Source organism: Myotis myotis, unplaced genomic scaffold (genome assembly GCF_014108235.1).
Source record: "Myotis myotis isolate mMyoMyo1 unplaced genomic scaffold, mMyoMyo1.p scaffold_m19_p_6, whole genome shotgun sequence".
NCBI classification, from domain to species: domain Eukaryota; kingdom Metazoa; phylum Chordata; class Mammalia; order Chiroptera; family Vespertilionidae; genus Myotis; species Myotis myotis.
The window spans coordinates 30,170,437-30,191,475 of NW_023416368.1; the positions used below are offsets into that span (position 1 = coordinate 30,170,437).

Consider the following 21,039-nt stretch of genomic DNA (forward strand, 5'->3'; position numbering starts at 1 on the left):
GGACCTGCTCCCTTTAGTTTGAAAGCACACACAACATTCTCTCCCTTTCTCAACTGTCATGATCTAAGTTGCCTTACAAAGAGGTTTAAACTCTTTCTTCTGTTTTCTTCCTAATCCTCACACCTCAGATCCAAATAAAAAATAATTAGCAACAGGCATAACAATGATTCTTAATAGAATATATATTATAAAGGAACATTAAAAACCACTTTCTAAATGTTATATTCTGAAATCTGGCCTTTTAATAAGGATACATAGTCACATTATAAGAGCAGTTCCTTCCAAGTGAAAGAAACAACAGATTACAGAGCAAACCTTTTTATGGTAAAACACCAACTAACACCAACATGCTTATACAGCCATGCAGTGGTAACTCAAAGGTGGCATGGAGGGGAGGGAGATGAAAGGGAAAGGCAGCATTTTGAAATCTGACTCACAGAAACGGGTTAGCTGAAGTTAAGAGGCAGCCAAGAGTGAGGCAAATGGGTAGCTGTACACTATCTACAGGCACCATGACCTACAGCTGAAATGAAGAGGAGGAGGTCCCCTAGTGTTAATATAAACATTCCACAATTAACAAATGATAATGATGCCACACTTTTCATGTGAAAAAGAACCACATGTATTGCGTTTCTTCAATTATGATTTCTATGGAGAAACTGTAACATATTTAAGATTCAGATGCAAGTTACCAATTCACACAGAATTTTTCCATAAACAAAGTTCTATGTATGCAGCAGCAAAACCCAAGACATTAGACTACTGACTTGACTCTAGAACAGCCATGGGCAAACTACGGCCCGCGGGCTGGATCCGGCCCGTTTGAAATGAATAAAACTAAAAAAAAAAAAAAAAAAAAAAAAAAAAAAGACCGTACCCTTTTATGTAATGATGTTTACTTTGAATTTATATTAGTTCACACAAACACTCCATCCATGCTTTTGTTCCGGCCCTCCGGTCCAGTTTAAGAACCCATTGTGGCCCTCTAGTCAAAAAGTTTGCCCACCCCTGTTCTAGAAGAATGAACATTTTTATAACTGACATTTACAACTGTATGTGAAAAAGGCGAAAATCCTTAGAGAAAACCACTACCATAAAAGAAGAAAGTTACCTTTCCCTTAATACGACCATTAAAACATATTTTTCATTCAAGGCATATTTTTTCTTCCCTGGACTAAACTGAAAACATGTTAAGACTACAGTTTAACCTATGAGGTTTACCTGTAATTTTTTTTTCTTTTTAATACTAAAGAGAGGGGTGTCTGTCTACATTTCAAAAAAACAAAAAACACAAAAACGTCTCAGTAAAATGCTGACAAGATCACATATTATGGTAAAAATGTATTCTCTGAATTTCTTAAGGTGGGTAAATTAGTTTGGCAAAGTCTCTGTCTGTAAAGTTCAGGTGATCTTGAGCAGTGAGCATTTCATTTCTTGTTAAACCAGATCTTAGGCCTGCCTGGACAGAGACAAAAGCTGATTTAATGGCACAGAGGACAGCTCACCACTTCCCTTCAGGGCTGGATCTGAAACCCCCATTACAAATGAAAGCTCCACAGGTAAAATTTACCAACTCATTTATCAGGCAAACCATGGCCATTTGTCAGAGAAAAGCTTTGTCACAATATTCTGTCCTGAACACATAAGATTCCATTAGCCCTAAAGAATAGCAAAAAAGTATTTTCTATCATTTCCACCACACCAAATTAATTGAAATTGTGAGTAGAAGGGTGAGAAATATTGGCTAGGAATCCCCACATTAATCCTAAAGATTACAGTTAGTAAAATGGACCATTAATCAGCAAAATTCTTAATGTATGTAGAAAAGTAAATTGGAAAAGCAAGCCATTTAGTAATTCAGGGAACAGCAGAACCAAGGCCACCCCGGCATACTTTCAAGATGAAAAACAACTGATTTTTTGCCCTGCATATTTTTTTCTTCTTCTTCTTCTTTTTTTTTTTTTTTTGGTAATGCTCTCTGAGAAAAGCGAGTAACAATGCCAACCAGCATGTCCCCTCTTCATTAAAGCACAAACTTCCCTTTTGAATTGCCTATTGAAGGCAGTATTCCATTTAATTTTGGTCTTTTTGTGTTTCAGTGTCAGCACAGATTTGAAGATGAGACTGTTAGTTATATGTGCTCTCTTTACCAACTGGCTAGAGTGGAAGAGCATCGCAGCTACACTGCAGATCCTGCTAACCCAATGTTAGGGCTTTTGTTTTTTGGTTTAGTTTTATCCTCCTCAGTCTCCTCTTCCCACCAACCCCGTTTTTCCCTCCCCCATTTTCAAGATTAGAGGAAAATGACCACTTATCAAGAACTAGAAAAATAATAAAATCTCTGGAAAAAGAAAAGCTAAAGAAGGTTATATACTGTACCCACCTAGTAATCAAGAGCTAGTTTGGAATCATTTATATTCATTTCTGTAGTCTGCCAGGGATTTCCATCACCTTTACAAAACGAGAGTGGCTGACAAATTTGCAAATTCACACACAATTCAGAGAGAATACCCACTGCCAACATCAAATAGCAAAGATACTAATTTTTAAGCCAAAAATCTGTACTAACACATGTAATTTCTTAATGTGCCTAAGTTAATTTCTGTACCAATTTAATGAATGGAATTGACTAAACTTCCCAACTCCACTAATTATTAAAATCCATCTGCTTATTCTGATGCTAGTCACCAAGATCGAGATTCCATCTTTCCAATAAAAATGAGCCCCATGTAACACCAGGTCTGAATCCTAAAATTGAAAAAAGGCATTTCATTTTCTATACTTCCTACACAGAGCCGGGAAGGGGAGAGGGCTATAAATGCTGTTCTCCCTCTAAAGTGTAGCTATCAAAATAAAATTTGAAAGAATAATTTTAGAAGCTGACTTATATGACCATTTTCCTAATAGAGCAATACAGTGACAGACTTGTCTCAAAAATCTGTTTTGAGACATGCTTTTCATATCTTATTGGTTAAAGTGCTTCAGCTAGAAAAAGACAAAGGTGATAAGGCCAATAATTTAAAGTAAAAAAACAAACAAACAAACAACAGAAAATGACGGTTTAAGCTTTCATACTATTATTGCAAACATTTGGAAACATTTGCTTCCTTCAACTAACCTATCCTTCCTTGGTAATTTTTTAAAAAGTTTCATCTATGGAATGTTTTTGAACCTTTCTATCAACACAGATTGGAAACCAAAAGTACAATCCAAACACATTGTGTTTAATCACCTTAAGAGCCATGGGACACACACACACACACACACACACACACACACACACACACACGTGGGTTGGGAGAGAAAATACTATTACACGGGGCAGGCGGGGGGGGGGGCGGCGGCGGGGGGGGGCTTGAGGGAGATAGTTAACAGTGTACTATACAAGAAAGTTTTGTTATTAAAATCGTGTATACTGGAAAAAGTGACTGTCTTTTTTTTTTTTTTTCCCAAGCTTTTCCTTGGTAACCTATCATTTTTGACATGTGGAACCTGAAAAACCTTTTGTGACAGATGTAGAAACTTAAATGAACAGTTGTTTTGTACCATGTTCTCTATAATGCCAAATATGCCAGCTGATAAAGGGGCAGCTAATCATCACCTGTCTTCATTCAGAGATAGGCAAAACCAGGCTAAAAAGAAAGTAAAGGTAAAGGGGGGGGAGGGGGTGAAAGGGGAACTGACTAAAAAAACCATCATGCCAATAAATAAGTCATGCAATAAGAAGTTGCTCTGTCATGAGCCTCAGCAAGTGGACAAACAACTGCCCATATTCCCCAACCTCCTTAACCTGCTCCCCAACTTGCCACAGCCTGGGGAGCTTCAAAAAAGGCACTCAATTGCCTATCCCCAGCAAACAGCAACCTGGCCTCTACCTTGGGGGTTCACTGGGGTACAACCCAGCAGCACACCTTGCACAACACTCCTGGGAGGGATGACCACAGGTATTAAACATGCTGCATTCTCTAGGATCCCTACATGAGCTACTCTACCCTAGATGCCAGCTCACTAAGCATGGATAGGAGAAAGGAAGGCAAGATTTTTTTTAACCAGTATCCCTCATTAGGCGTAAGTAAACATCCCCAAGACAGGATGCTATGCCTGGGCAGCAGTGGGGGCAGAAACTGCCCTGGCCTTAAGGAGTTGACTGTCAGGAGTCTGCCATACTTGCCAGGATGCACTTACTGCTTCTCCAGGCCTACAGCACTGCAGCAAGACCAGACAGGCAGAAAGAAACAAGGCTACCCCCTTTCCCATCACCCAGGGATAAGGGAACCAGAGAGGCCAAGAGAGCTCTCGTACCACAAATCTCAGCAGTAACTAGGGCAGAGGCAGGAAGCACAGCACAAAATTTTACTGTCAAACTCATCCAGTATGTACTGGAGGGCATAGGTGATGGTGGTTTCAAATTGTACAAAGGAACAAATTCCTATACTTTTTGGAGTTAAAAGAACAGCTTATTAACATAATTCTCATACATTTTAACCTTGAAAAATCCCATGTAAAGCTACATCTGATTTCCTTATCAGTTATTTTAATTAGTTTTGCCTGAATACCACATCATTCTCAGATTCACACTCAAATTTATAATAGATTTCCTCAAGGTCTGTTTAAATACAGTTTTTTCTTTCTTTAAATATATCTAACCAGCTGGGTACTCAAGTCTTTCTTAAAGAGACAAAATGTACCACAAATTGTCTTTCATAAAGAGAGAAGGGAAAAAGAGGTGAAAATCATAGCTATTCCAAACATCTTTCCTTAGTATGAGTTCCTCTTTATGATCCACTGTTTGGGGAACACTTTTGACAGAGAGATGTTGAGCTTCCCTTCCCCTATCTGAAGGAAACATTAAAGAGCAAGAGATCTGCAAAGGCGAGTACAAAGTCCACAAAGTGAATATACCATCCCTTCATACACGGAGGCCCAAGAGCAAAGCCTAGCCCAGTGATGGCGAACCTTTTGAGCTCGGCGTATCAGCATTTTGAAAAACCCTAACTTAACTCTGGTGCCGTGTCACACATAGAAATTTCTTTATATTTGCAACCATAGCATAAAAAATATTTATATTTTTGATATTTATTTTATATATTTAAATGCCATTTAACAAAGAAAAATCAACCAAAAAAATGAGTTCACGTGTCACCTCTAACACGCGTGTCATAGGTTCACCATCACTGGCCTACCCCACGGTCTCCAACTCAAACCTGCCACTAGAAACCCAACATGAAAGAGGACCTGTGAACAACCCTGACAGCAGGGGCCAATGGCTCCATCACCATCAAAGAGAAAAGGCTCTTCCCACACTTGGGGACTATATAAGTGCAGCCCCAGAGACAATACCCAAGGCTTTTTTACAACTTTTATCCAGAGACTTTACTAAGAACCATAATGCAGAGATGTAAAAATGTCACAAGTTTACCGAATACCCATTCACAATTGTGTTCAGTGAAAAAAAAAAACATACACACACAACCTCAAGGTTGTTTTTTCTGGAAAATCATCAGATAAAACACTACAGCCATTTATATTAGCCCACCTGTTTCATCATCATGTGAACCAAAAGCTCCCTGTGTGATAAATAAAAACATTTTCAATGGCCTGAGCTGCCAAACACATGGAAGGCAACTGGTTACCCACTAAAACTTCTGAAAACCATGTATCATTTACATACAACCTACTTCTATAAAGCCAAGTAAACTTAGCATAATACATTAAGTGCAGAATGGTTGAAATAAGAATGTAAAAAGATTAAAGAGCAGGGATTCTTAACTCTAAGGGTGCAGGATATGTTTCACAGGAAGAACCTTTAAAAATAATAATACAAACATTGTGTAGGTCTAGAGATTTCATCAGATCCTAAGGGTTTTGATAACTCACCAAAAAAGCCCTAGTAGAACAATGAAATAGTTATTTCTAGTATACACAAATTTGGCCTTGATCTTCCTGGTGGCCATGGCAAAGAACAAAGCCAACAGCTTTCAACTGATCCAAGAAGCAAACTGGCCTATTCGGTGGGGAAGACACTTCTTGCATCTGATAAAGGAAGCACACTAGTTTATTTGGGGAGAGCAAAAGTCAATGAATTATTTATAAAAGAGAGTCAGCTACAGGAACAATAAGGAAACATGTCAGACAGTATCTCCAAGGAGGTTTTAGATAAGACAGACTTATTCTTCATGTCAATCCTTGAAAAAGCTATGGGTAAGGAAACTACAAAAGCATGGTGCATGCTTTGTTGTGATCTAACCTTTGTGGTGACTCAAAACTGGAACCTATAAAGCCAGCAAGAATGAACATGCACCTATTTAGGAGTCCATGTTTCCTCCTTATCACATCCCTGGGACCCAAACTATAGTGTCCCATCACATAAGGAGCATCCAATACATACCTCCTCTACTACATTACAAATCTTCTACACTAGGAGTACAATTTAAAATGAAAAAGAGAAGCATATTTCAGCCATCATCTCTAGTTGTGCTGGTGATATCATAAGCGTGCTCCTTGAAACAGAATCTATAAGATGATAACTAATTTCCTAAGAAAGAACACATTTAAAAAGATAAAGCCTTCACTGATCTAAATAGCTATCAGAAATTTAACTGTCTCTTTAAAATTCAAAACATTCCACACGCCATTAGAAAAACCACCTATAATTCAACAGGAACAAAGAGCACAAGGATTGAGTTCTGCTCCACACTTAGGCCTATAATCCTGGACAATCCTTGGGCCTCTCGTTCCTAACAGGAAATTAATAGCAGTAACAACCACAGGGACATTTAATATATGTAAAGTCCTGAGAACAGGCTGGCATAAGTAAACATTCAATAAATGTTTATTTTTAATAGCAAAATGTGGAGAACTAGATGTGACAGATTCATCAAGTAGAGAATACAATCACATTAAAGACATGTTAGACCCTGTATTGCTCCCCAAAACTCTCTACTTTCTAGTCTTACTTCCTCACTAAGTTCACGTATAGTCTCCAAAATAAATACTGATAATTAGTGAGAGCTTTTAAAAAGCCAACAGCCTGAAAACATATTTACTACTGATGTAAACCTGACCACATTATCTCATAGTCAAATAATCTTCTTTATAAAATGTATTATAATATTAGACATGACATTTCTCTAGTCTGGCTTTATGAATCAAGGCTAAATTTCAAAAGATTTAGAAGGAATTCTAAAATTCCTTCTGGGTAAAGTAGTCACTTAATATCAAGTAATGTCTCTTTTCCTTGTTCAATAAAATCATATAGGACAACATACTCTATCCATCATTATAAATACTATTTTTCAAAAGAAATAAACAATCTCATTAATATCACAGCTTGACAATTTTAGAACAAAATACATAAGTGAGAATTAAGGATCACTATGATGTTCCTTTTTTTTTTTTTTGCTTAGAAAAAAAAATGTATTTCAAGTCTACCACACCTAATTTAGGAAGCAGCCCCTCCAATCATGACAAATCTGGTTCATAGGCAGACTTGCCAGAATTATTGAGGGGTATGAATAGGGGAGGTATGAGAATTTAAAAACTCAAAGATAACCCACCAATCCAATGCACACAGGAGGGTTGATTTGTGATTGCTGGATAGTGATCCTCCCTTATTACTAAAATCTCTATTAAATCGAAAGGTTGCTCAGAATTAATCTGTCTGAAAGAATATACACATTTAACCTTATTAGAACCTGCAGATCACATGGCCCAGATTTTTCAAATCAAAAACTTCTTTCTTGGTATTGCCTTTCCAAGATCATGATCCAGTTTATTCAACAAGGAAAATCACTTTATCTCCTCCTTTACCCACAACTTTTCTCTACTTTCTCACATCTTTTGACCCTGGGCTTGCTCTCTTTCTTATTTATCAACACATGAACAAGCTTTTCACATACCTGCTTCTCCTCATGGCTCCCCAAACACCAAGAATAATCACTTTATTAAATGAAAAAAACATTCAATTGCACCATATTCACTGCTGAACACTTACCTTCTAAGAAATGTCTCTGATTTTTAAAATATTTCTCAAGTCCACAAAACTGAGTGCCTATAAGCTGCAAACTGATCTATGCAAATTAGGAAATACTACTAGAAACACAATCACTCATCTGCATTGTCCTCTCAGTCTACCCTTCCCTTTATATTGATTCAAGTATCAAATAATATTTATTCAGTTTGCTTTTATTTTCAAAAGACCAGATACCAGCCATCTATCTATATACATAAAAGCCTAATATGCTAAGGGTCTGACCGATCAGTCAACCGTTTGATCAACCACTCGACCAGTTGCTATGACGCATACTGACCACCAAGGGGCAAATGCTCCGACCGGTAGGAGCTGTTGGGGTCCAGCCGATGGGGACTGGGCAGGATAGGCCGGACACACCCTGGAGCCCTCTGATCAGGGCCGGCCAGCCAACCTTCCACGATCCCTCCCCAGCCAGCTGGCCCCCATCTGCCCCAATCACTGGCCAGGCCGAGGGACCCTACTCGTGCATGAATTCGTGCACCAGGCCTCTAGTTTTAAGAATAAAATTTTACTTTTAATAATTAGCACTCACTCCAGCTCTCTGATCAAATAAAATCCCTACCACTCTTCACATCTTTATTTTTTTTTAATATATGTTTTATTGATTTTTTACAGAGAGGAAGGGAGAGGGATAGAGTTAGAAACATCGATGAGAGAGAAACATCGATCAGCTGCCTCCTGCACACTCCCCACTGGGGATGTGCCTGCAACCAAGGTACATGCCCTTGACTGGAATCGAACCTGGGACCCTTGAGTCTGCAGGCGGACACTCTATCCGCTGAGCCAAACTGGTTAGGGCTCTTCACATCTTTAATATAAGCTAGAGGCCCAGTGCATGAAATTCATGCACTTAGGGGTGGCGGGGAGGGTGTCCCTCAGCCCAGCCTGCATCCTCTTGCAGTCCAGGACCCCTTGGGGGATGTCTGACTGCTCCTGCCACCACTGCTGTGCTTGCCAGCCATGAGCCAGGCTTCTGGGTGAGTGGTGGCTTCCCCTGTGGGAGCGCACTGACCACCAGGGGGCAGCTCCTGCGTTGAGTGTCTGCCCCCTGGTGGTCAGTGTGCGTCATAGCGGCCTATCATTCTGCCATTCAGTCGATTTGCATATTAGCCTTTTATTACATAAGATAGCTACTTTGCTAGTTTTGTTTGGGAGTGGGAAAAGTACTTTGGGACACAGAGGACAAGGGAGTAGAAGACATGATAGTGAAAATTTCAGATATGTCAAATTCTTGGGGTAATGATAGGCAGCAACCCTTACTTTTCTCATCACTGCTCTAAAATTTCATACCAGTTTTGTCAGGATTCCATAGAACTGACCACAAAAACACTGACCTTTCATGTGAAAGTGTGTTCTGCCACTTTTTGCTCCAAAAAAAACCACACCAGCATCATTCCAAAACCTGCACGTGTCACACACTAAGAACTGAGCTCAGAAGCACCTCCTCAGAGTGCTACTTCTCTCTGATCAACCTCCCTAACTTTCCCCTGAAATTCACCAGGGGGAAAAATGGCAGTGAGAAAAAAAGGAAAAAGAATCTACTACCCTCAACACACTCCTGAAGGGATCTGGGGTAGTGCCATAATACCTCATATCCCTATTTTCTCCTGACAATCCCTTCATGTCGGTATGTGCAAAACAGCTCTCTGACACCTGCCACCATCTTCCAACAACTAGAGTCCATTTTATTATTATGTTAAAACTGCCAGTCTAAGGTTTATCTACTACTCTACATGAAAACCTAATACCAGGCAGTCAGGAATTTTCTTCCTTTTGATCTAGCATTCCTGAAGTGTCAAAAACATTACAGTGCATAAACAATATCATCATCTAGACCAGGGGTGGGCAAACTTTTTGACTTGAGGGCCACAATGGGTTCTTAAACTGGACCGGAGGGCCGGAACAAAAGCATGGATGGAGTGTTTGTGTGAACTAATATAAATTCAAAGTAAACATCATTACATAAAAGGGTACGGTCTTTTTTTTTTTTTTTGGTTTTATTCATTTCAAACGGGCCAGATCCGGCCCGCGGGCCGTAGTTTGCCCACGGCTGATCTAGACACTCAATTTGTGCTTGCTTAGAATTAGATGTGAGATAAATTACAGAGAGAATGTGAAGAATAGTACAAACTGTAAAGGGTTTACTTAGTATAGCTGACATTCCTACCAAATACATCACCATCGATTAGTAAAAAATTATTAAAGATATATTTGTTAAAAACACAAATCTGGCCTGTGGCTGAGCATTGACCTATGAACCAGGAAGTAACGGTTTGATTCCCAGTCAGGGCACATGCCCAGGTTGTGGGCTCGATCCCCAGGGGGGCGTGCAGAAGGCAGCCAGTCAATGGTTCTCTCTCATCATTGATGTTTCTATCTCTACCTCTCCCTTCCTCTCTGTGAAATCAATAAAAAATATATTTAAAAAAACACAACACAAAAATCTATAGGTTTCCCAAAACAACAATCAATATTGTAATGATCTCATCTTCTAAGTATTTTATGTTAAACTAGAGGCCCGGTGCACGTATTTGTGCACTGGTGGGGTCCCCTCAGCCTGGCCAGTGGGGATAGAACCGAAACCAGCTCTCTTGACATCCCCCGAGGGGTCCCGGATTGCGAAAGAGCAGTTCTCAGTTGACGCACCCCAGAATCAGGCTCCCTCCTCTCTTGTTCTGGGTTCATCACCCGAGAACCACAGCTGCCAAGTCACCGCAGCTTGACAGCTCCTGTGTTGATCATCTGCCTCCTGGCGCTCAGTGCGCATCACAGCTACCAGTCGGAGCATCTTCCCCCTGGTGGTCACTAAGCATCACAGCTACCAGTTGGACAGTCACTTAGGCTTATATATATATACTAGAGGCCCGGTGCACAAAAATTTGTGCACTCGGGGGGTAGGGGGGTGTCCCTCAGCCCGGCCTGTGCCCTCTCGCAGTCTGGAACACCTCAGGGGATGACCACCTGCTGGCTTAGGCCCGCTCCCCGGGAGATTTGGCCTAAGCTGGCAATCAGACATCCTTCTGGCAGCCCGGCAGCCCTAAGGGGATGTCCACTTGCCAGCGGGGAGCAGACCTAAGCTGCAGTCGGACATCCTTAGCACTGCTGAGGAGGCAGGAGAGGCACCCACCACCACCGCTGTACTGGCAGCCATCAGCCTGGCTTGTGGCTGAACAGAGCTCCTCCCATGTGAGAGCGCCCTGACCACCAGGGGGCAGCTCCTGCATTGAGCATCTGCCCACTGGTGGTCAGTGTGTGTCATAGTGACCAGTCGTTCCCAGTCCTTCTGCTGTTAGGGTCAGTTTGCATATTACCCTGTTACTATATAAGATAGAGGCCTGGTGCACAGGTGGGGGCCAGCTGGTTTGCCCTGAAGGGTGTCCCGGATCAGGGTGGGAGTCCCGCTTGGGTGCCTGGCCAGCCTGGGTGAGGGGCTGATGGCTGTTTGCAGCTGGTCACACCCCCTTCAGGGTGGGGGTCCCCACTGGGGTGCCTGGCCAGTCTGGGTGAGGGGCTGAGGGCCGTTTCAGGCTGGCTGGTGACTGAAGCTCCCAACCTCTCCTTTTTTTATTTATTTTTTTATTCTGGGATTTATTTACCTTCTATGGCTGTCACTGGAGCTGAGAGCCGGCTTTAGCTCTGAGGCTCGGCTCCAGCTCTGAGACCTCGGCTGCTGAAAGCAGGTCTCTGGGATTTATTTACCTTCTATAATTGAAACACTGCTGCAACTCCAGCTTGGCCGGCTGGCTGAAAGCATGGGGATTTTTTAGCTTCTATATTTGCAACATTGTTTCTTAGACTGCAGCTCAGAGGCCGGCAGCGGCAGGCGGGGAACCTTGGCTTCTTCCACCACTGGACCAAGCAAGCCTCCTGTTCGCTTCAGCTGCCTGGCTGCTGGCCGCCATTAGCCAATGGGAAGGGTAGCGAAGTTACAGTTAATTACCATGTTTCTCTATTATTAGATAGGATAGATTCCTCTGTTTAAACTGGGGAGCAGGGAGAGGCCCCTCTTTATTCTGATGTTATTAACTAGCATTTAAACTAACTGAATTTGCCCAGTAGGCATGGCCCAGTGACCTAGGAACCAGGAGGTCACGGTTCGATTCCCAGTCAGGGCATATGCCTGGGTTGCATGCTTGATCCCCAGTTTGGGGCATGCAGGAGGTAACCAATCAATGATTCTCTTTCATCACTGATGTTTCTATCTCTCCCTCTCTCTTCCTCTCTGAAATCAATTTTTAAAAAGATTAAATATAAATAAATTAACTAAATTTCCAGTCCTACTATCAACTGAGATTAAGCATACTACAGATGGCACAAATTGGGAAGGAGTGGGATGGGAAAGATTAAGATTCAGTTTTTACCATGTTAAAGTATTTGTTAGCCATTCAAGTAGAGAGAAGTTCAGAGTGAAGACTTAGGCTGCAAATATCAGTGAGTAAAGGTATTAAAAGTTAGGAGACTGAATGAGATCACCAAGTGAATGAGAGTAGATGGACAAGAAATTCCAGAACCACACCAGTCTGAGGAATCTATCAAATGCCAGTCAATAAAAGGAGGATGGGTTTTCAAGGGCAGCATCCCCTCAACATCAAAGACACTCAAGCAATGTTCTATTGGAAAACTAGTAAGATTAGGTCAACTTAATTCATTAAAATAATCTGAAACAGTACATATCAAAGGAACTATTACCAATTAAGGATTTGCACACATGATGACTACCATGAGTTCATCATGCATCATACTTCTGAGTATGTTCTCTATGGCAAGTAGGCACTGAAGATAGACGTGCCCTCAGTGAGGTAAATAAAGAATCTATGAGAGATCATGGAACAATTAGAAAAGCAGGTTTTAATTTGGGGGTTAATGTACAGTTCATGTACTTGAACTATAAGACAGCCAAATATTCAATAAAAAGATCCATGCTAATAAAAGGGTAATATGCTAATTAGACCGGAGACCTTCCGGACGTCCTTCCAGACCAAGCCATGGTGGCGCGGCCAAGGCAGAGGTGGTTAGGGATGATCAGGCCAGGAGGGGAGGGCAGTTGGGGGTGATCAGGCCGGTGGGGGTGGGGGGCAGTTGGGGGCAAGCAGGCTGGCAGGGGGGGCAGTTGGGGGCAAGCAGGCCATCAGGGAAGGGCAGTTGGGGGCAAGCAGGCCATCAGGGAAGGGCAGTTGGGGGCAAGAAGGCCAGCAAGGAGGGGGCAGTTGGGGGTGAGAAGTCCAGTGGGGGGGCTGGGGGGGCAGTTGGCGGCGAGAAAACCGGCAAGGGGGGCAGTTGGGAGAGAGAAGTCCGGCAGTTAGGGGCGAGCAGGCCAGCAGGCAGAGTGTTAGGGGCAATCAGGCAGGCAGGCAGGTAAGCGGTTAGGAGCCAGCGGTCCCGGATTGTGAGAGGGATGTCCCAAATTGGAGAGGGTGCAGGCCTGGCTGAGGGACACTTTTCCCTCACCCCCTGTGCACGAATTTCATGCACTGGGCCACTAGTAACCATATAATTTTCTGTATCTTGACAGAGGTTTGGGTTATAAAGTGTGTGTGTGTGTGTGTGTGTGTGTGTGTGTGTGTGTGTGTGTATGTGTATGTGTATGTGTATGTGTGTGTGTATCAAAACTCATCAAATAGTACACTTAAAATTTGTACATTTCACTGTGTATAAAATTTACCATTAAAAAGCTGAACTCTAGCCCTGACCGGTTTGGCTTAGTGGATAGAGCATCGGCCTGGGGACTGAAGGGTCCCAGGTTCGATTCCAGTCAAGGGCATGTACCTTGGTTGCAGGCACATCCCCAGTAGAGGGTGTGCAGGAGGCAGCAGATTGATGCTTCTCTCTCATCAATGTTTCTAACTCTCTATCCCTCTCCCTTCCTCTGTAAAAAATCAATAAAATATATTAAAAAAAAAAAGCTGGACTCTAGTTAATGACATGCATGTTGCAATGATTAGAGGTGTAGTATGCAGGTGTCTGCAACTGACTTTGAAATGCATCAAAACAAAAACATGGATACAGGGTTAGATAAATATGTGATAAAGCAAATATAACTAAACTAGAGGCCCGATGCACATTAGTGCACTCGGGGGGAGGGGCGGTTCTTAGCCTACCTGTGCCCTTTCGCAGTCCGGGAGCCCTTGAGGGATGTCCTACTGCTGTGGAGGCGGGCCACTGCGCTCACCAGCATCAGCCTGGCTTGTGGCTAAGCAACGCTCCCCCTGTGGGAGTGCACTGACCACGAGGGGGCAGCTCCTGCATTGAGCTTCTGCCCCCTGGTGGTCAGTGTGCATCATAGCAACCAGTCGTTCCACCTGATTTGGTCGATTTGCATATTACCTTTTTATTATATAGGATGTTAATCACAGAATCTAGGAAATGAGTGTGTGTGTGTGTGTGTGTGTGTGTGTGTGTTCACTGTACAATTCTTTCAGAATCTCTGCTAAAAGAGGCCAATATGAATTCCGCTGTCCTCATGGGATTTAGTTCATGTTCTTAAGTAACCCTGCTTCACACAAAGCATCTTCTATTACTGATTGCATGCCCTGCTAACTTCTGGCTCCAGCAGCAGATATAATAGCAACAACCTCACATAAACTATTTAATCTGTTCCCATGATTACATAATGTCAAATCCCTGTAACAAATTCCTTATATATTTTTTCACAGTTGCTCTGCTTCTGTGACTAAACCCTGAATGACACAAAGATGTGTGTGTGTGTGTAATTAATCTAAGGTTGGGAAAGCATTTTTACCCCAAACAGGAAATCCTCTAGCCATAAAACAAAAGATAAACACATATTCATGAAAATAAAAACAAATTTTGATATGGTGAAAAGAAAGCCATATGCAATGTCAAAGGGCAAATGACAGATTTAGAAAAAATACATGCCACATAGATGGCAAATACTAGGTTAATAGTTGTAATATTCAAAGAGCTCCAGAAATAAAAAAGATACACAAGCCATTAGAAAAATGAGCACAGGTATGAATAGAAAATTAGCAGAATAGCAAGTCCAGTGACCAGACAAGTATATAAAAAAGATCTGAATTCTAAAGTGGTCAGGGAAATGCAAATTAAAGTAGTAATAAGCTACTATTTCATACCCATCAGATTAGAAAAATTAAAACAAGTAATACCTATGTTAGAGAGGCTATGCAGTAAAGACTATTTTCCTACATTGGTGGTAAAACTGAAACTAGTTTGGCCTCTCTTAGAAAATAATTTACCAAGATCCATTCAAATCAAAATATGTATATACCATTCAACCAAGCAATTCAATAGAAATAAAATCCAGAACCTCTCTCATAGAACTAAAGCACAAACACCAGGTACTGCAACAATGTTCATGGTTTAAAAAAATTTTTTAAACAAATGTCTGCAAGAAGAGAGGATCTGTCAAATAATTGATAGTATATCCACACCATAAAATATTATTCAGCAATTACAATAATTAATTAGAGATAAACCAGGAGACTTGAAATTATTTTAATGAGGTATTGCTGAAAAAGAAAATGCAGGTTTGTAAATAATAATCCCACTTTGATCAAGCAAACATCTACCCTATATAATAAAAGCCTAATATGCAAATTGTCCCCTTGATGGGGGGTTCGACCACTTGCTATGACATGCGCTGACCACCAGGGGCTGATGTGGAACATAGCAGGCATCAGCGATGCAGCACTGGCAGCGGGAGGCAGTGGAGGCACTGCTGGCCCCGATGGGCCCCAACGAGTGGGACCGTGGCAGGATGGTGGAGCAGGTGAGAAGGTGGTGCCAGGCCAAGGCGCATACAAGTGGGGCCTGATCACCCCACTCCCAGGCACTGAGGGAGCTGGACGGGGGCCGATGACTTAGGCAGAGGGGGTCTCGTGTGGACCCGGGGGCCACAAGGCCCAGAGGTCAGCTGGGACCTGCCCTTCCATGCCAAACACTCGTGCTTTGATTGCTAGCCAGGCCTAGGGACCGAACCCATGCATGAATTCTGTGCACCGGGCCTCTAGTATACACACACACACACATATACACACTAGAGGCCTGGTGCACAAAAACTTGTAGGGGGTCCCTCAGCCTGGCCTATGCCTTCTCGCAGTCTGGGACCCCTCGGGGATGACCACCTGCTGGCTTAGACTTGCTCCCCGGGGGATTGGGCTGAAGCCGGCAATCAGACATCCCTCTGGTAGCCTGGCAGCCCTCGGGGGATGCCCACTTGCCAGCGGGGAGCAGACCTTAGCACTGCTGAGGAGGCAAAAGGGGCTCCCCCACCACCGCTGTACTGGCAGCCATCAGCCTGGCTGTGGCTGAGCAGAGCTCCTCCCATGTGAGAGCACCCTGACCGCCAGAGGGCAGCTCCTGCATTGAGCGTCTGCCCACTGGTGGTCAGTGTGTGTCATAGTGACCAGTCATTCCCAGTCCTTCTGCTGTTAGGGTCAGTTTGCATATTACCCTTTTACTATACAGCAGGGATTCTCAAACTACGGCCCGTGGGCCACATGCAAATACAAATATTGTATTTGTTCCCGTTTTGGTTTTTTACTTCAAAATAAGATATATGCAGTGTGCACAGGAATTTGTTCATAGTTTTTTTGTTAAACTATAGCCCGGCCCTCCAACGGTCTGAGGGACAGTGAACTGGCCCACTGTTTAAAAAGTTTGAGGACCCCTGCTATATAGGATAGAGGCTTGGTGCACAGGTGGGGGCCAGCTGGTTTGCCCTGAAGGGTGTCCCGGATCAGGGTGGGGGTTCCGCTTGGGTGCCTGGCCAGCCTGGATGAGGGGATGATGGCTGTTTGCAGCTGGTCACACCCCCTTCAGGGTGGGTGCCTGGCCAGTCTGGGTGAGGGGCTGAGGGCCATTTTCAGGCTGGCTGGTGACCAAAGCTCCCAACCTCTCCTTTTTTATTTTTTTATTTTTTATTCTGGGATTTATTTACCTTCTATGGCTGTCACTGGAGCTGAGAGCCAGCTCCAGCTCTGAGGCCCCGCTCCAGCTTTGAGGCTGCGGCTGGCTGAAAGCAGGTATCTGGGTTTGCTTAGGTTCCATAATTGAAACATTGTTGCCATCACTGCCGCTCTAAGTTCTGAGGCCGAAGCTGGCTGAAAGCAGGTTTCTGGAGCTTGTTTAGCTTCTATAATTGCAACATAGTTGCTTAGAGTGCAGCTCAGAGGCCGGCAGCAGCAGGCGGGGAACCTTGGCTTCCTCCATCACTGGAGCAAGCAAGCCTCCTGTTCGCTTCAGCTGCCTGGCTGCCGGCGGCCATCTTGGTTGGCAGTTAATTTGCATATCTTGCTGATGAGCCAATGGGAAGGGTAGCGAAGTTACGGTTAATTACCATGTTTCTCTATTATTAGACCAGAGGCCCAGTGCACAAAAATTTGTGCACTCGGGGGGAAGGGAGGGTCCCTCAGCCCGGCCTGTGCCCTCTGCAGTCTGGGACCCCTCGGGCTTAGGTCTGCTGGCTTAGGCCTGCTCCCCCGTGGCAGAGGGCAGGCCCAATTCCTAGGTGCAGGCCCTGGTCGGGCTCAGAGCAGGTCTGATAGGGGAGTTGGGGCGCCGCCCCCTGTCATGCACAGAGCAGGGCCGATCGGGAGGTTGCGATGCCACCCTCGGTCACGCTCAGTGTAGGGCCGATTGGGGGGTTGCGGCGCCACCCCCTGTCACGCACAGAGCAGGGCCAATCGGGGGGTTGGGGCACTGCCCCCTGTCACGCACAGAGCAGGGCCCATCGGGGGGGTTGGGGCTCTGTACCCTGTCACGCACAGAGCAGGGTCGATCAGGGGGTTGGGGAGATCCCCCCTGTCGTGCACAGAGCAGGGCCCATCAGGGGGTTGGGGCGCCACACCCTGTCACACACAGAGCCTCAGGGCGATCGGGGTTTGGGCGCTGCCCCGTCACGCTGATCCTGGTGCCGGGAGGCCTCTCGGCTCCACTGATCCCGGTGCTGGGAGGCCTCACGGTTCCTCTGATTCTGGTGCTGGGAGGCATATTACCCTTTTACTATATAGGATATTGGCCTGGTGCATGGGTGGGGGCCGGCTGGTTTGCCCTGAAGGGTGTCCTGGATCAGGGTGGGGGTCCCCACTGGGGTGCCTGGCCAGTCTGGGTGAGGGGCTGAGGGATATTTTCAGGCTGGTGGGTGACTGAAGCTCCCAACCTCTCCTTTTTTTCTTTTTTTTCTTTTTATTCTGGGCCAGCTTTAGCTCTGGCTCCAGCTCTGAGGCCTCTGCTGCAGAAAGCAGGTATCTGGTTTGTTTAGGTTCTATAATCGAGACACTGTATCAACTCCAGCTCTGAGATCCCGGCTGGCTGAAAGCTGGTTTCTGGGGTTTTGTTTAGCTTCTATATTTGTTACAATGCTTCTTAAACTGCAACCTCAGAGGCCGGCAGCGGCAGGTGGGGAACGTTGGAGTCCTCCGTCACTGAAGCAAGCAAGCCTCATGTTAGCTTCCAGCTGCCTAGCTGCCGGCCGCCATCTTGGCTGGCAGTTAATTTGTATATCGCCCTGATTAGCCAATGGGAAGGGTAGCGGTTGTACGCTAATTACCATGTTTCTCTTTTATTAGATAGGATAGAATAGAAAGGAGATTGGTGATCTATCATATCCTGAACCTACATTTCCCAGGTATAGAAAAAGTACAGAGATATTCATACCATATGCTAACACTGGTTCTTTGGGAGAGGAAGATATGGGATGGAAGAGAAATCTGAGTGGAAGGAGGAAGGGGAGAGAAAAGGGGGAAAGAAGAGGGCCCAGCATGGGTATATGGATCCCGCTTATGGAAAAACTGTGTTGTAGGTGTGAATGTTATGAATTTAAAAAGAGGATTATATTTGCCTTTATACGATTTTGTATTGTATAGTTGCACTTGTTACAAGCGAAGCCTGAATTCTTATGCTTATAATATTTTAAAAGGCAATTTAGGCTGTAGGAAGGAACTATAATTAAACTACAGTGGTCATCAGTTTCACTGGGTCCTAGAAAGGAAGTGACAATCATGTAAAAAGAAAAAGAAAAAAAGCAGAAAATGGAAGAAGAAAGGCAGTGGAAAAGAAGATGTACAGTGGAAAGGAGGCTGAAATCATTGTCCTGGACTGCTTCCCAAGAAAGAAGTGAAAGACAGTACCTCCCTGAGCTGGGTCTGGAAGCAGGGAATGTTAATATGGGTGGATGGGGTTTGGTTATTGGCCCACAACCTCACAGGCAAGGCTCATATTCATGAGAATGCACTGAGGCACTGTTAAAAATACTGCAATATTACACACACACACACACACACACACACACACACACACACACACGTAATGCCAGACCTCCAGAATTCTAATCCAACACTAACACAATTGACTGATTAGCACACACATTAACCAGATGTATATGTACTAACTGATCTCCCCTACTATTATAAGCACTAATCATCCATCCCCACAATGACACCATCCTAGTCCATCTTTACTCATATGCAATGCAGCATCACCTCCCAGAATGACCAAGTGCTCAGATCAAACAGACAACCTCCAGAGGATGTGAAGACAAGGGCCCCAGAAGCCCTGGGGTCAGTTACCAGCAGGATAGAAAGGTTCCATGAGATAGGACCCCAATATAGAAAACAAAGATGTTAATGTGGGTTCTCCTCTCCTGATTATTATCTATGACATGCTCTAGACCAGCAGTTCTCAACCTGTGGGTCGCGACCCCTTTGGCGGTTGAACGACCCTTTCACAGGGGTCGCCTAAGTCCATCCTGCATATCAGATATTTACATTACGATTCATAACAGTAGCAACATTACAGTTATGAAGTAGCAACGAAAATAATTTTATGGTTGGGTCACAACATGAGGAACTGTATTTAAAGGGCCAGAAGGTTGAGAACCACTGCTCTAGACAGTGTATTTGGTATAATTATCCTGAACCTACATTTCCCAGGTATATATCACTGGTAACATTACATTGCATGTTTTCTATTGGCACAAGGCAAAGAGTACTATTGTTTGTTTGTTTATTGAAAGTCTTCTTTCTTCCTAGAGCATAGCATTCCATTTCACCATGGCTTTAGGTGATGCTCATTATCCCCTAAACTGAATATCAAAAAACTCTGTGCATGGCTAAAGTTAAAGATCCAATATTACAAAGCAGAAACTACTATAAGCCACCAAAAAAGGGCTTATTAGACAGGGTTCATTGTGGTTGTCTTAAAATTTTTATAGTTATAGACAAACTTTAAATCTGTAGAGGTATTGCTATTGGATCTCCAAAACCAGAGAGCATCACTCAAAGTTAAGAAATAACAAATGAAGGTTTTCTGGACAAGAACCAGGGTTAGGGACTTAAAGACCATGGGAGCTTCCAGATATGCAAAAACAAAAGAGACTATAGTGAAATGACAAAACCTTACAAGTTGTTATGGTGAATAAAGACTACTTTAAACCATCTTTGATAAGGTAATAAATTATAAAATGTAAAGAGACCTGATACTCTGGAATAAACATTTCAAAGAAAATAGTAAATGCCTATTGACTATAATACACTAAGATGTGATATCATTGATAGTAATTATTTGTTAGATAGAAGTAACCTCAATGTTATACAGAACAGTCAATTAATAAAGTACCTAACCTAAGGCCACTCCATCTGACTTGGTTGAGAAACAATTCAGACATGAAGCAAGACACAATGATTATATTCCAAAAATGTGAGAACTTCATTGCATTAAGGGACCATAGATGTCACAGTAGAGAAAATAGTAACAGAGGTTTCTGAGACTAAATATCTAAGAAATGAAAGGGCGAGGGCTACGCCCTCTATCTTGCCCCGGCCCGGATCCTCCATTTTTGGGCAGCAGCCATTAGCCATGTGCTCAGCAAGGAGCTTCTTCCCGGAAGCCCAAACCTCTGCTAGCCACACCTAGGATTTCTTTAACCAATGATAATCAAGGGAAGTGCGCGCCATAGACGCAACCACATCCTGTGTAACAAGACCCCGACTTGTGCCTGGCCAATCAGCAGGGCCCACAGTCCTCTCTCC

The 21,039-nt window shown here is 43.5% G+C and overlaps 1 protein-coding gene across 2 annotated transcripts in view; it reads right to left on the reverse strand.

The window, feature by feature from the left end:
* CTNNA1 (catenin alpha 1) overlaps positions 1–21,039 on the reverse strand; it is a 182,521-nt gene that overhangs the window by 72,483 nt on the left and 88,999 nt on the right. The gene's annotated exons all lie outside the window — the stretch shown is intronic.